General features: G+C 57.4%; 1 protein-coding gene across 1 annotated transcript in view; it reads left to right on the plus strand.

Moving 5' to 3' along the window:
* The window catches only part of si:ch211-130h14.4, a 259,467-nt gene that overhangs the window by 65,189 nt on the left and 180,188 nt on the right, over nt 1-14,090 (plus strand). The window lies entirely within an intron of this gene.

A 14,090-nucleotide genomic window follows, 5' to 3' on the forward strand; every position in this document is an offset into this window, starting at 1 on the left:
GTGTTCAGCACGCAGCAAAGTTCAACAGATAATGGTTGATGAGGTAAAAATTACGACAAAACATCACTTATTATTTCCAGTAGAAGATGAAACTTGAAATTTTACCACTTTGTCATCTTAGTAAAAGTTCACCATTTACTCACTTATTCCGCGATTACAAGATAAAGAACAACAATCAATGAAACGTCGCAGTCGTGGTAAGAATTCATGCCCCATTATGTAGTGTAGCTATTCATAAGGAAAGCCATTTCGCCCATAGATGTGCAATGGGTTCAGAGCAACATTAACCACAAGGACAATTTTATGCTGCAACATTTTCCAGTGCTGAAGGGTTATGTGTAATCTGCAGTCAGGACCACACTGCACAGTTCAGTTGAGAGCTCAGAACCAAATGACAGACATCCATTTCTCATTGCCTTCTATCTGCAGAAACAAGAAGCGAAGCCTTTGTGGTGACAATGACTTGGATTTTCATCCTTGAGGAGCGAATTGGGAAAATTTCTCACTTTGTCTGCCTATCATGGGAGAAAGTGACTCCAGTGGCACGATCTTCATTGCTGCTGGCCGGTGAGGGCTTCAGTCAGGCCAGCTTACCCGAGAATGAGTTCAGAAGGAACCACAGGGGCTGCGAGCTGCCAAGGCAGGGTGTTGATAAAACCCACACCGATTCAATGGCATTTTGTCCTGGTTATAATTAAAAGAGTGAGGCCTGCTCGTCCTCATCTCTCATACACACTCACCACCACAAACTGCCCATGCCCACCACAAACCCCCAAGGCCTGGGGCAATCTGTGCAGGCAGTGGCTGAGGTCCAGGACAGGGCTACCCTCTCAGAGAGAGCAATGTGCCAGAGCCACCTGGACATTGCAGTGGCGCTCCTGAGTGTGGGCCAGACACAAAGGGCCATGGCTGAGAGCGTCGGTGGCATTGCCCAGGTGCTGGCCAATGTGGCACAGCCCCAGAGGGAGGTGGCCCGGTACCAGAGGGAGATGGTACAGTCAATGGCTGATGGGCGGCACGGTAGCACAGTGGTTAGCACTGTTGCTTCACAGAGCCAGGGACCCGTCTTGCATCATCATGTGTGGAGTCTGTATGTCCTCCCCATGTCTGCGTGGGTTTCCTCCGGGTGCTCCGGTTTCCTCTCACAAGTCCCGAAAGACTTGTTTGTTAGATGAATTGGACATTCTGAATTCTCCCTCTGTGTACCCGAACAGGCGCTGGAATGTGGTGACTCGGGGCTTTTCATAGTAACTTCATTGCAGTGTTAATGTGAACCTACTTGTGACACCAGTAAAGATTATTCTTGTATCACAGACCCAGAAGGTGGTGGCACAGTTGCAGTTTGATGTGGCACAGTCCCAGACGAAGGTGGTCCACTCCCTGTGCTCCATGGCTGCAGGCATGCAGATCCTAGTCGAGACAAGCGCGGGTCTCCGGACTGGTAGCGCCAGGTGGTGGGGGAGCCTCAAGTTTAGCTCTGCTCTCACACCCGTCCCTTGGAGTAGTCTACAGGCCACCGGGCACCACGAGGGAGGAGGAGGAGATTGGGCCCATGCCGGTGACTCCCGCAGGGGAGGTGCTGAAACACCGCAGGGCCGATGACTCCCTTCCCCCATTCCTAACCCTGGCGCATCACATGGGTGGCACCACGCCACCTGGGACACTTGAGTAGCAGCCGGGCCCATCCAAACGCAGTCGCCCCCAGGAGACAGCACGGTCACAGGGCGGGAATCACTGCAGGTCGCCTCCACTCTTGGTGTGCCATCAGCGGATCCACCTAGACCAGGGGTGGGCAAACTTTTCCGTGCAAGGGCCACATTCAGAAATTCACAATTTTAAAGGGCCGCATAGTATATTAAGTAAAATAATTAATATTTAAAATAGCCAAAATAAAAGGTTTTTAAAGAAAAAAAAGCAATTAATTTTATTAATTAATATTTTAAAGTAGAAACTTTACATGAAACACATTTATTTGAGAAACAAAGTAACTCAGTTTAAAGGAAAAAAAGCAATTAATTTTTATTAATTAATATTTTAAAGTAGAAACTTCACATGAAACACATGTTGTGCCGAGCAATGATCACCCTACTCAAGTCAACGTATCCACCCTATACCAGTAACCCAACAGCTTTAACCTTAAAATTTAAAAAAAAAATTCTTGATCTTGGTGAGCCGCATAAAGACCTTTGGCGGGCCGCATGCGGTTTGCATGCATGTAGTTTGCCCACCCCTGACCTAGACGTAGCATTCAGACCTGTAAGGCCAGTAAAATAGGCACCAGTTAAATTGGCATGGGTGCAGGGCACAGTGTAGCATTGGGGGCTAGGGCACAAACCTGTATATATTTGTTCACATTAAATACCTGTGCACAATGTCACAACCTACCTCAGTGCTCTGTCAAAGGGTGTGAGGGGTGGCCTGGTCTGGGCTGGCTGCAGAGGGGTGCAGGGGTGGGGGGATGGGAATGGGTGGAGGTTGTGGGTGGGCTTGGCACAGGGACTGCAGTTCAGCCACCAGTCACCGCTCCAGTGTCCCCTCCCAACCACCACCCCAACCTCCGCCACCCCAGCGATTCGATGGGACCGTGTGATGGAATGGCCAGTTCGCATGCAGGGATCACCCAGGTGGGCGGTGGAAAGTGCTACCGTGGGCAGGAGTCAGACATCATATGATGCGGAGCTCTTCGCAGAGCGCTTTGTCATCATCCTCCATCCCATGGGCCAGACCCGCTATTCCTGTCAATCCAGGACAGGCACCCTGTACTGAGGCAGGTAGGCTTCACGGAGGGGGTTGCAAGCTGGGGGGCGGTGGAGATGGGATGCGGTGTCTGTGCCCCTGGCAAGTCCCCCTAGTCGGTGAACCTGGAGGCAATTCGAGCAACCCGTGCGCGTCAGCCTGGTGCACAAGTTGTGTGGCCTCCCGTACCTGCCCGGGCCTCATGTCCTGCCCATCCCACCCTACCTCGCATCCTCCTCATCAGACGGGACTGGTGTTCATCCTCCTCCTCCAGCACATTGCCACTCTGCTGTGCAATTTTGTGGAGGACACAGCAGGCCGCTACAATGTGGGTGACCCTCCCAGCGCGATACTGCAGGGCTCCTCCAGAGCCATCAGGCACCTGAACTGCATTTTCAGGATGCCGAAGCACGGCTTGATCACGCCCCTTGTCGTGGCATGGGCGTCATTGTAGTAGTGCCTCCTTCCCACCTCCTCCTCCTCAGCCTGTTGGTCGGCTGATTTTCCATCCTCACTGGCTTGCTCCTGTTCCTCTGGGGCAGCCTCCGCTGCTGCAGCAGCCTCCTCCTCGAGCAGCTTAGGCTTATTCAGCCGTAGGGCATCCCCGGTGGCTGCAGTGACTAGGAGGAAGGCCACCATTGCTGTTTGTATTCCAATCTCTATTGTCTGCAGGAAGTGAAAGGCCTCTGTTAACATGGTGCGTACCCCTATTCTCAACCAGGTCCAACGGGCTACATGGTGGCCCCCTGCATTTCAGCCCCGCATGGTCCCGCACCGCCCCCCCCCCCCCCCCCGCCCCCCCCCCCCCCCCCCCCCCCTCCCCGCCCACTCAGCCAGCCTGGCCAATGTCAGGACTGACAGCCCACAGTCGCCCATCTGCATGTCCTACCTCCTCTCTCTCCTTCATCGCCTGTTTCCCGATTTTAAAAAGCACGAGTGAACCTCGGCGTCAGGAATTCCCCCCCGGTGACGCAGTGGTTAGTACTGCTGCCTCACGCCGCCGAGGACCCGGGTTCGATCCCAGCCCCGGGCTACTGTCCGTGTGGAGTTTCCACATTCTCCCCGTGTCTGTGTGAGATTCACCCCCACAACCCAAAAGATGTGCACGGTAGGTGGATTGGCCATGCTAAGTTGCCCCTTCATTGGAAAAAAATAATTGGGTGCTCTAAATTTAAAAAAAAGGAATTCCCTGAGGTGGAGGCGGAGCATCGCTGAGGCCCAGAGAATACCGGGTCAGGCCCACTAATGATATGCAAATGGCGTTTACTGTACATGTGGAGTGGAACACATTGATGCCGCTGTCGAAGCATCGGAGAATTGCAATTTGGTGTGAACCGGCGCTTTCCATCATTATGGACTCAAAACCAATTCTCCGCCCAATTGCCTTTCCTGATTTTGGTGTAGGACTATGGTGAATCCCACCGTATGTTCTCCTGTCAGAGGAAAATTGCACCTGTTTTACAATCCCCCGGGAGCCCAAAGCGGGAAGCAATTCCGTACGCTTGCCATGCAAATTTATACATGGCGAGGAATATGAGTATGCACACTGGGCTGCTATTTCGAGTGTTCAGACCGATAACGAAGTTCTGTGGCCATCTACCCTCAACCCCCCCCCCCCCCCCCACGCACGGCAAATCAGCCCCGGAACACCCCATCCCTCTCGAGCACCACATAGCAGCCCGCAGCCCCCACCCTTCCACCGGGTACGGGGGTGATGTGACCCGCCGATAGCCACCCCCCACCCAAAGGGACCTCCCTATCCCCCGGGGACCCCTTGGCGAGGGAACACCCCCCCCCAGGAACCCCTTAATGAGGAAGAATTTCCCTCAAGGGACCCCCATACGAGGAGACCCCTCCAGGTATCCCCTAATGAGGGAGACCCCCCCTGCAGGGACCCCTGGAATAGGGAGACCCCCACCCTCACTTGGGTCCTCTGCAACCATGAGACCTCCCCGGACACCTAAAATACGGAGAACACCCCCCCCCACAAAGACCCCTGTAATAGGGAGACACACCCACTGGGACAGCCACAAGATGGAGACCCCCCCCCCAAGGAACCCTATAATAGGGTGCTCCACCTTCCCCCACCCTCTCTGGACACCTACAATACCGAGATCTACCCAGGGACTTCCTGACTAAAAGGACCCCCCCATACAGTCAACCCCCAGTGCCCACAGTGAAGTTCACCACACCAGGGCCATGCTAGTCAACCACAAATGATCTGGTTCCACATGATTCCCTGACCCGTGGCCAGAAAAAGGGTGCCAGGCATGAATACATTTTCATACTCCCACTGGAGTGTAGTCATGGACCTCGATGCTGGTACCAGCGGGGGCGAGGGTTGCGGTGGCGGCGGAGCATCATGTTCAGAACGGTGACCACTGCGCCTGGTGCCGATCCTCATTTTGAGATTCTCCGCCGGATTGTTGACCCTAATACTGGCATCGGCCGACGGAGAATCCAGCTCATTTTTCCACTAAAGAAGTCATGTAACGTGCAAAAAAAAAAATCACAAATTGGAGCGGGGCAGCACACGCAGTGGTTAGCACTGCTACCTCACGGTGCTGTGGGCCCAGGTTCGATCCTGGCCCCGGGTCACTGTCCGTATGGAGTTTGCACATTCTCCCCGTGTCTTCGTGGGTTTCACCACCACAACCCAAAGATATGCCAGTTAGGTGGATTGGCCATGCTAAATTGCCCCTTAATTGGAAAAATAATTATTGTGTACTCTAAATTTATATTTTTAAAAACATGCTTTGAAGATGTACAGTATAAATTTGTTTGTTGAGTTTTTTAGTTTAACATTTTTTAGATAATGTTGGTGATATTGTCCACTTAATGATCCACAGACCATGAGCACAAATATACCTCCCGTCCATAGACGGGGAGGAGAAGGCTGCCAATGGCTTCCAAGAACTCATAGGTGCTCTGCTGGAAATATTTTTAAAATTAATTCATGTGATGTGGGCATTGCTGGCTTGGCCAGCATTTATTGCTCATCCCTAATTGCCTTTGAGAGAGTGGTGCCTTTTTGAACCCGTGCTGCCCAATTGGTGTAGGTCCACCTACCGTGCTGTTTGGGGGGATTGTGGACCCACTGGTGGTGTTCCAATGCATCTGTTGCCCTTGTCCTTCTCGACGTTAATGGCGGTGGGTTTGGAAGTTGCTGTCTGAGGAGGCTTTGTGAGTTCCTACAGTGCATCTTGTACACACTGCTGCTACTGTGCATCGGTGCGATGTACAAGGTCTGAGGTCACTCACCAAGGATGTACAGCAACTGGCAGGGACGACTCTTCTGTATACAATTCTCCTTTGTGACACTCAAGGAAGCTTATTCTTCACTGCAGAAAGCAATAAAGCATGTGACAGCAGGTCCCCAATCAATCTCTGCCTCCATTTCCACAGAAGCACATGTAAAACTATCCAACTGAGGGATCATTAAGAGTGGACCTTCTTGCCCCATAAATCCAGAAACATGGGGCCAGATTCTCCATTTGGGATACTATGAGTGGGATTCTCCGCTCAGCGATGCTGGAATCGTGAAGCACAATCGGGCGGAGAATCGCGCGTCAGCAGGAAATCGAGGATCCCGATGGAAAACTCCGGTGCTTCGACAGTGATGTGAATGCACTGTACGCCACACGCACAGTAAACGCCCTTGGTATATAGTATGGGGTCGGGAAAATGCAGGAGCAGGGGCTGCAGTGCAGGCCGGGGCCATCGTGTAGCCCGTTGGACCTGGTTTGGCACAGGGGTACGCACCAGGCTAACATGTCTGCCTTTCACCGCCTGCAGGCAATGGATTTCAGAATCCAACCAGGAATGGTGGCCATCTGCCTTGCTGCTGCAGTCCTGGGGGATGCACTGAGGCTGTATGAGCAGGAGCTGCTGGGAGAGGACGCTGCAGCAGAGAGCTTGCTGGGAAGGATGAAGGGTTGGCCACTCAACAGGCCGAGGAGGAGGTGAGAATGAGGCGCCGCATCAGGCCTCGAGTGTACCGGCAGCGCCTGTCACTCAGCCTCGTCCCCAATTTTCACTCCAACAGTCAACCTTGCATTTGGATTTTTTACGTTTCCTTTCCTCTCCGTAGTCGTTTGACTAGCCCTGCCCTTTCATCCTATTAACCTTCTACTCACATGCTGACCTATTGCATTGGTTCCTATTAACCACTATACTTCTTGTAGTTTGAACATTCTCTTCCCCCCATTTTCTAGTTTAAAGTCTTTGTGACCACCCTATTTATCCTTTTCACTAGGATACTGGTCCCAGATCGATTCAGGTGGAGATCGTCCCAATGGTACAAATCACCTCATGTCCCAATACTGTGTCAGTGCACCATGAAGTGGAACCCCTCTTTCCTGCACCACTCCTTTAACCGCGTGTTTAGTTCCCTCATTTTTTCATCCCTATGCCAATTTGCATGTGGCTTGGGTAGTATTCCAGAGATTCCCATGGGTAGGTGTGCCATGCAGCATGTGGCAGTTGTCAGATTGTGATACTGTGTCTGAGCACTGCAGGAAGCAGGAAGCAACACCATAGATGCAGCAGCCAACATCCAAACACCCAGGGGCTGGGCCCCAGCACCAAGAACATTTCTGCGACCAGAGGGTGGGTGTATACGCTGGGAAGGGGAACCAGCGCCTCATCCAGGTAACGTTACTGCGGGTGTGTGGGGTACATGGTGTGGGGTCGGTGACCAAGAGGCATGCTGCGGCCAGGGGTGCGTGGGCTGGGCGTGTCAGATGGCAGGAGATGGAAGACACCACTAGTTGTCGATCTCTCATCCTCTCTAATTCCTTACAGATATTACACAGGATGAATGATAACTTGGTGCTCACGGAAGCGGACGGAACAGCAGCGCAGTGGTTAGCACTGTTGCTTCACATTGCCAGGGACCTGGGGCGGGATTCTCCGATAATCGGTGCGATGGCCGGGACCCGGCGCCAAAAACGACGCGGATCACTCCGGCATCGGCCCCCCCCAAACGTCGCGAATTCTCCGGGCCTGAATGGGCTAGCAGCAGCGTGACGCCATTCGCGACGGCATCACCCGCTGTGGACGGCAGCACAAAAGACGGCCCCCCCCCCCGGAAGATCTCCAAACATGGTCTTCTGCCGCGCAGCCCCGAGGTCCCAGGAGCGCGACATCGAGGCTCTCCTGGATGCTGTTCAAGAGAGGAGGGAGGACCTGTACCCCGGACATGGCCGCGGGGTCGCCCCACGCCTCAGCTGGCGCCTGTGGAGGGAGGTGGCAGAGGCTGTCAGCGCTGTGGCTGTGACACCGAGGACAGGCACCCAGTGCCACAAGGAAGGTCAACGACCTCGTCAGAGCAGCCAGGGTGAGTCCCCCCCACCCCCCCTCCCCGATGAGCAGCACACCCCCACGTGCAACTAACCCTAACACTGACCCTGACCCTACCCTGACTCTACCCTAACCCTAACCCTGACCCTAACCCTACCCCTAACGCTGACCCTACCCCTGACCCTGACTCTACCTAACCCTAACCCTAATCCTGACCCTAACCCTAGCCTGTTGCGACCTCTGCCAATGTGCGCACAACTGCTGTCGTGCAGTCATATACCTGTCTAACACTGTTGCCCTTAACCCGTGCCACCCACCCGCCCTCCCCACATCCCCCATATCCCCCTCCCCATGTCCCCCTTATCCCCTCTCCCCATATCCCCCCTCCCCCATATCCCCCCTCTCCATATCCCCCATATCCCCTCTCCTCATATCCCCCCTCCCCCATATCCCCCATACCCCCCTCCCCCATATCCCCCGATCACCGCCCGCGTGTCTAACCATGTATGCTGTATTGTGTATTTCAGGACCAAAGGTCGAGGCACCTGTCCCCACGGATACTGACCGGCCGCAGGATGCCCCAGGACGGCTACTGGAGAGGGAGAGACCCGGCCCCTCTGGTGTGCGACGCCCGCAGGCCCCCCCAGGGCGGCCAGGAGAGAGGGAGAGACCCGGCCCCTCTGATGTGCGACGCCCGCAGGCCCCCCAGGGCGGCCAGGAGAGAGGGAGAGACCTGGCCCCTCTGGCGTGCGACGCCCGCAGGCCCCCCCCAGGGCGGCCAGGAGAGAGGGAGAGACCCGGCCCCTCTGGTGTGCGACGCCCGCAGGCCCCCCCAGGGCGGCCACGGGAGAGGGAGAGACATGGAGCACCACAGAGACGACGCCCGCGTCTCGTGCAGGTGCGGCGACGCAGGCGTGTGACACCCAGCGACGAGGGGAGCAGCCACAGGTCCCCGTCGCAGCCGAGCCAGGACATACTTACCCAGGATAGCCCTACTCAGGACACCACCCCTACCCAGGACACTGCCACACATGAGACTGAACGACAGGACAGTGACACACAGCGGACGGGTGGAGATGAGGCGCCACCCCAGGGAACCATGGACTCGGAGTCTGACGATGCACACGACACAACGCCACTGCTTTCTCCAACACCCTCCACCATCGCAGAGACACTTACCTCGGTTGGGCACTTTAGTGATGAGACTTCTGGTACACTCACTGGTGCGCACAACACTGCCGTACCGGTACAGCAGGTGGAGGTAGGAGCAGCTGAGGGGCCGGGAGGTCGGGGGGCATCCTGGCGCAAGCGAACATCTGCCGCCCAGACGGGTCCCGGGTTCCTGGAGTTACCACACCCACCCATAGACCCGATGCAGCCACCAAACCTGGGACGAACGAAGAGGATGATGGCTGGTCTGCGGCGGCTGCAGACGCAGGTGGAGGAGTTCACCCACGTCCAGGAGCTGAGAATGGTGCCGGTCATGCGTGCCACCCAGGCCGAAACCGCACGGGTGGCGTCTGCGGTGGAGGCAAAGGGTGCGACGGTGTCAGATTTGGGGAGCAGGATGCGAGGCCTGGGGCGCTCCGTGCAGGCGGCATCCGTGGCCCAGGACTTTGCTTCCCTCGCACAGGAAGCCATGAGCCAGAGCCAGCGGCAGATGGCAGAGGCACTCAACGCCGTGGCCCAGTCTCAGCAGGCCATGGCACAGTCCCAGCAGGCCATGGCACAGTCTCAGCAGGCCATGGCGCAGTCCCAGCAGGCCGTGGCCAAGTCTCAGCAGGCCATGGCCCAGTCTCAGCAGGCCATGGGCCAGTCCCAGCAGGCCATGGCCCAGTCTCAGCAGGCCATGGCTGAGGGCATCGGCGCCATTGCCCAGGTGCTGGCCGGCGTCGCCCAGACACAGACAGGGATGGCCAACTCCCTGAGCTCCATGGCTGCAAACCTACAGACCCTTGTCGATACCAGCATGGGCCTCCAGGACTGGCAGCGCCAGGTGCCAGGGGGCGTCGGATGGCCGATCCGTTCGCACCCCCGACCCATGTGGAGGCCCGGGGGCCATTGGGCACCCCGAGGGAGGAGGAGGTGCTGGGGCCCGTCCCGGGTCCCCCTGTAGGGGAGGTCCCGGAACACCACGACACCTCGGACCCCCCCCCGTCCCAGGTGCATCTGCTGGGCAACTGGCAGGACAGGCTGGCAGCATGTCATCCCAGTCGCCCGAGCCGCAGCCTGGCCCATCTAGGTCGGGCCGCCACCGGAAACGGCCGCCAAAGGGATCCCGAGTCACAGGGCAGGAATCGCAGGAGTCCACTTCCAGTTCTGCTGTACTGTCTGGGGAACCACCTTGGCGTAGTTAAAGGGCCCGTAAGGTTAAACAACTAGACACTGAGTAAGTTGGCATGGGTGAAGAGCACGGACGAGTTTTAGGGGCTAGGGCACGTGTATGGACAGTTTGTAATTAAAATCACTTTCACACCTACAGAAGCTGCCTTTGTGTTCTGTCCGAAGTGTGCGGGGGTGTCATGTACGTTGAGCGCCAGTGTGTGTGTGAGGGGTAGTCTTACGTCGGCCCCAGGTGAGTGTGCCCCCACTCCACCTGGGCCGCCCTCTCCAGAGGATGGGACCGTGCGCTGCAGTGTCACGGCCGCATGCAGGGATGGTCTGGCTGGAGGGTGGTACTGTGGCCATGGGTCAGACATTGTCCAACGATGTGGAGCCAGGAGCTCATCGCGGAGTGTGTTGTCATCATCCTCCATGGCCTGCAATAGACACGCTTCCACCGGCATCCATGTGAGCCCGGCCCGGCGTGCCGCAGGTGGATGTGCAATGGAGGGGTGGTGTGCATGCGGGTGGGGTGGGGGTGGTTGCTGGTGGTTGGGGGGGATTAGGGTGTTGGTGCTGGGTGGGTGAGGGGGGGGGGTGAGGGTGGTCGGATGTTGCCATGGTGTGCGGTATGTGGCCATACTCGCCGATTCGTACGCCCCCTAGTGAGTGAACTGGGCGGCTATCAGCCTGTCCCGTGCTCGCTGGCCCAGACGGTAATGTTGGGCTGCCACCCGCCCATGTCCAGCCCGTCTGCCCTGACCATTGCCCCCATCTCCCTCATCTGGGGAGGTCTGCACCTCTTCCTCCTGCTCCTCCACTCCCCCCTCCTCTGCCTGCGGCACATCGCCCCTCTGCTGGGCGATGTTGTGCAGGACACAGCAGACCACAATGATGTGGCCGACCCTATCTGGCGGGTACTGGAGGGCCCCCCAGAGATGCATCTTCAGCAGCCCAAAGCACCTCTCGATCACACCCCTTGTTGCTGCATGGGCATCGTTGTCGCGATTCTCCGCGTCACTCTGTGGCCTCCATCATCAGCCACGACCGCAACGGGTAACCCCTGTCGCCCAGCAACCAGACCCTCAGCCGGGGGTGGCGTCCCTCGAACATGCCAGGGATGTAAGACCGCGACAACACGTATGAGTCCTGACAACTGCCCGGGAACCGGGCGCAGACGTGCAGGATCATCATGCGGTGGTCACAGACCACCTGGATGTTCATGGAATACATCCCCTTCCTATTGGTGAACACGGCCCTGTTATCTGCAGGTGGCCACAGGGCGGCGTGCATCCCATCGATTGCCCCCTGGACCATGGGAAAACCGACCACGGCAAAGAAGCCCACGGCCCGGGCATCCTGGCTGGCCCGGTCCACAGGGAACCGGATGTAGCGGTCCGCAATTGCATAAATGGCGTCTGTCACTGCCCGGATGTACCGGTGCACCGATGTCTGTGAGATGCCGGACAGGTCCCCACTCGGTGCCTGCAATGACCCCGTGGCATAAATGTTCAGGGCCACAGTAATCTTGATGGACACGGGGAGAGGGTGTCCGCCCCAGCGCCACGCGGTGCCAGGTGTGCCAGCAGGTGGCAGATGTGTGCCACGGTTTCACGGCTCATCCGGAGTCTCCTCCTGCATTCCCGGTCCGTGAGGTCCTTGTACGACGAACGAGGCCAGTACACACGGGGCCTCCTCGGGCGTCTCCGTCGCTGTGGTGCCACGACGTCCTCCGCCCTCTCCCCGTGCTCCTCCTCTTTGTGCTCCCCTCCTCCTCATCCTGTCGGGCGGGTGGCCCTCCAGCCTGGGCACCTGCCATCTGCCCCCATGCGGCATTCCCCTCTGCGCCAGCCTGCGCTGCCTCTCTGCCACCCTCCTCCTCCTCCTCCAGGGCAACATATAGAATAGTGGCTGCCGCCACGGTGGCTATCATCGCTGGCTGATCAGAAAACATGACAGCCTGCGGGGGGGGGGGGGGGGGGGGGGGGGGGGGGGGGGGGGGGGGGGAGAGAGAGAGAGAGAGACAACGATAACATGTCATCGTTGCCCGTACCCCCCCTACCCCCCGGCAGCCAGGTGCCATGGACTGCATGGGCGCGGCAGTGGGAGGATGGCACCTGGCCAGGCGGACGACCTCCCATTCCCCCCCCGCCAGCACACACACTCGCCATAGCACCCGCACTCTCCCCCCCCACTCCCCGGCACTTGCACTCTCCCCCCACCCTCCCCGGCGCTCTCCCCTCCCTTCCCCGGCACTCGCTCGCGCCACCCCTCCCAAACGCCCCCCCCCCCCCCCCCCCCCCCCCCCCCCGCGGCCACTTGCTCTCACTCTCACCAACCCCCCCACCCCTCTCCCCCCACCCACAGACTGCGGCCACGTTGTCTCTTCTCCTGCGGCCACCCCCCACGCCGGTGACCTACCTCCGCGCTGAACGGCGTCAACCATCAGCACTGGTTGACGCCGTTAAATACCTGTCTTGATTTACGCCGACGTGACCCGTGCTCACGTCGGCGGGACTTCAGCCCATCCGGCCGGGAGAATACGGGCAGCACCAGGACCCATAACCACCCGCCGGCTCCCGCCATTCTCCGAGGCAGGCGACGGGATTGGCGCCTCGCCGACTTTTTGCCGGTCGGAGAATTCGGGACACGGCGGGAGCAGGATTGACGCTGGCCCCCGGCGATTCTCCGACCCGGCGGGGGGGGTCGGAGAATCCCGCCCCTGGGTTTGATTCCCGGCTTGGGTCACTGTCTGTGTGGAGTCTGCATGTTCTCCCCCTTTCTGGGTAGGTTTTCTCCCACACGTCCCAAAAGGCATGCTTGTTAGGTGAATTGGATATTCTGAATTCTCCCTCAGTGTACTCGAACAGGTGCCATAGTGTGGCGAATAGGGTATTTTCACGGGAACTTCATTGCCGAAGTTTTGCGTCAACCGGTAGCATGTCTGGAGCAAGGCTACAACCACTATCCTTTTTGAGTGTTTGGATGGTGGGGATGGGAGTGCTGTCATGACTAGGGCCTGTAGGTACATCCCTATACAGGAACTCTCGTCCACCTTCACCCATTCTGCTCCCGGTTCATTCACCCATCCCCTCACTCTTTCTGCTGTGGCCACCCAATGGTAAAATTGTGGGCGGGATTCTCCGCCCCGCCTCGTCACACTTATGGCCCGAGCGGCCGGCGGGATTCTCCGTTACACCGGCCGGTCAATGGGGTTTCCCATTGTGGGGCAGCCCCATGCCGTTGGGAAACCCCCGGGCGCCGGCATAACGGAGAATCACGCCGGCGGAGAACCCGGCCTGTAGTTTTGGAAGGGCCAGGCCTCCCATACTGCTTTTTCTTTGTCGGACCCTCTTTTGGATCCTTGGATTTTCCCCCCCTTCTCTCCCCCATACACACAAACTCCATGATTATTTTATCTACCGTGCTAGAGACGGTCTTGGGGATGCAGATCGATAAGGATCTGAACAGGAAGAGGAACCTGGGCAGTACGTTCATCTTGATTGTCTGCACTCTCCCTGCCATGAGAGTGGGATTGTGTCCCACCTCTATTGGTCCCTTTTTACTTCCTCCACCAGACTCATCAGATTCCATTTGCGGATCTGTGCTCTGATCGTCTCCTTCGCCCTCAGTGCTATATCTAACTGCTTCTTGAAAACATGGCCTCAACTACTTCCTGTGGTAACAAATTCCACAGGTCAACTCTCTGGGTGAAGAAATTTCTCCTCAAC

Source organism: Scyliorhinus canicula, chromosome 1 (genome assembly GCF_902713615.1).
Source record: "Scyliorhinus canicula chromosome 1, sScyCan1.1, whole genome shotgun sequence".
NCBI classification, from domain to species: domain Eukaryota; kingdom Metazoa; phylum Chordata; class Chondrichthyes; order Carcharhiniformes; family Scyliorhinidae; genus Scyliorhinus; species Scyliorhinus canicula.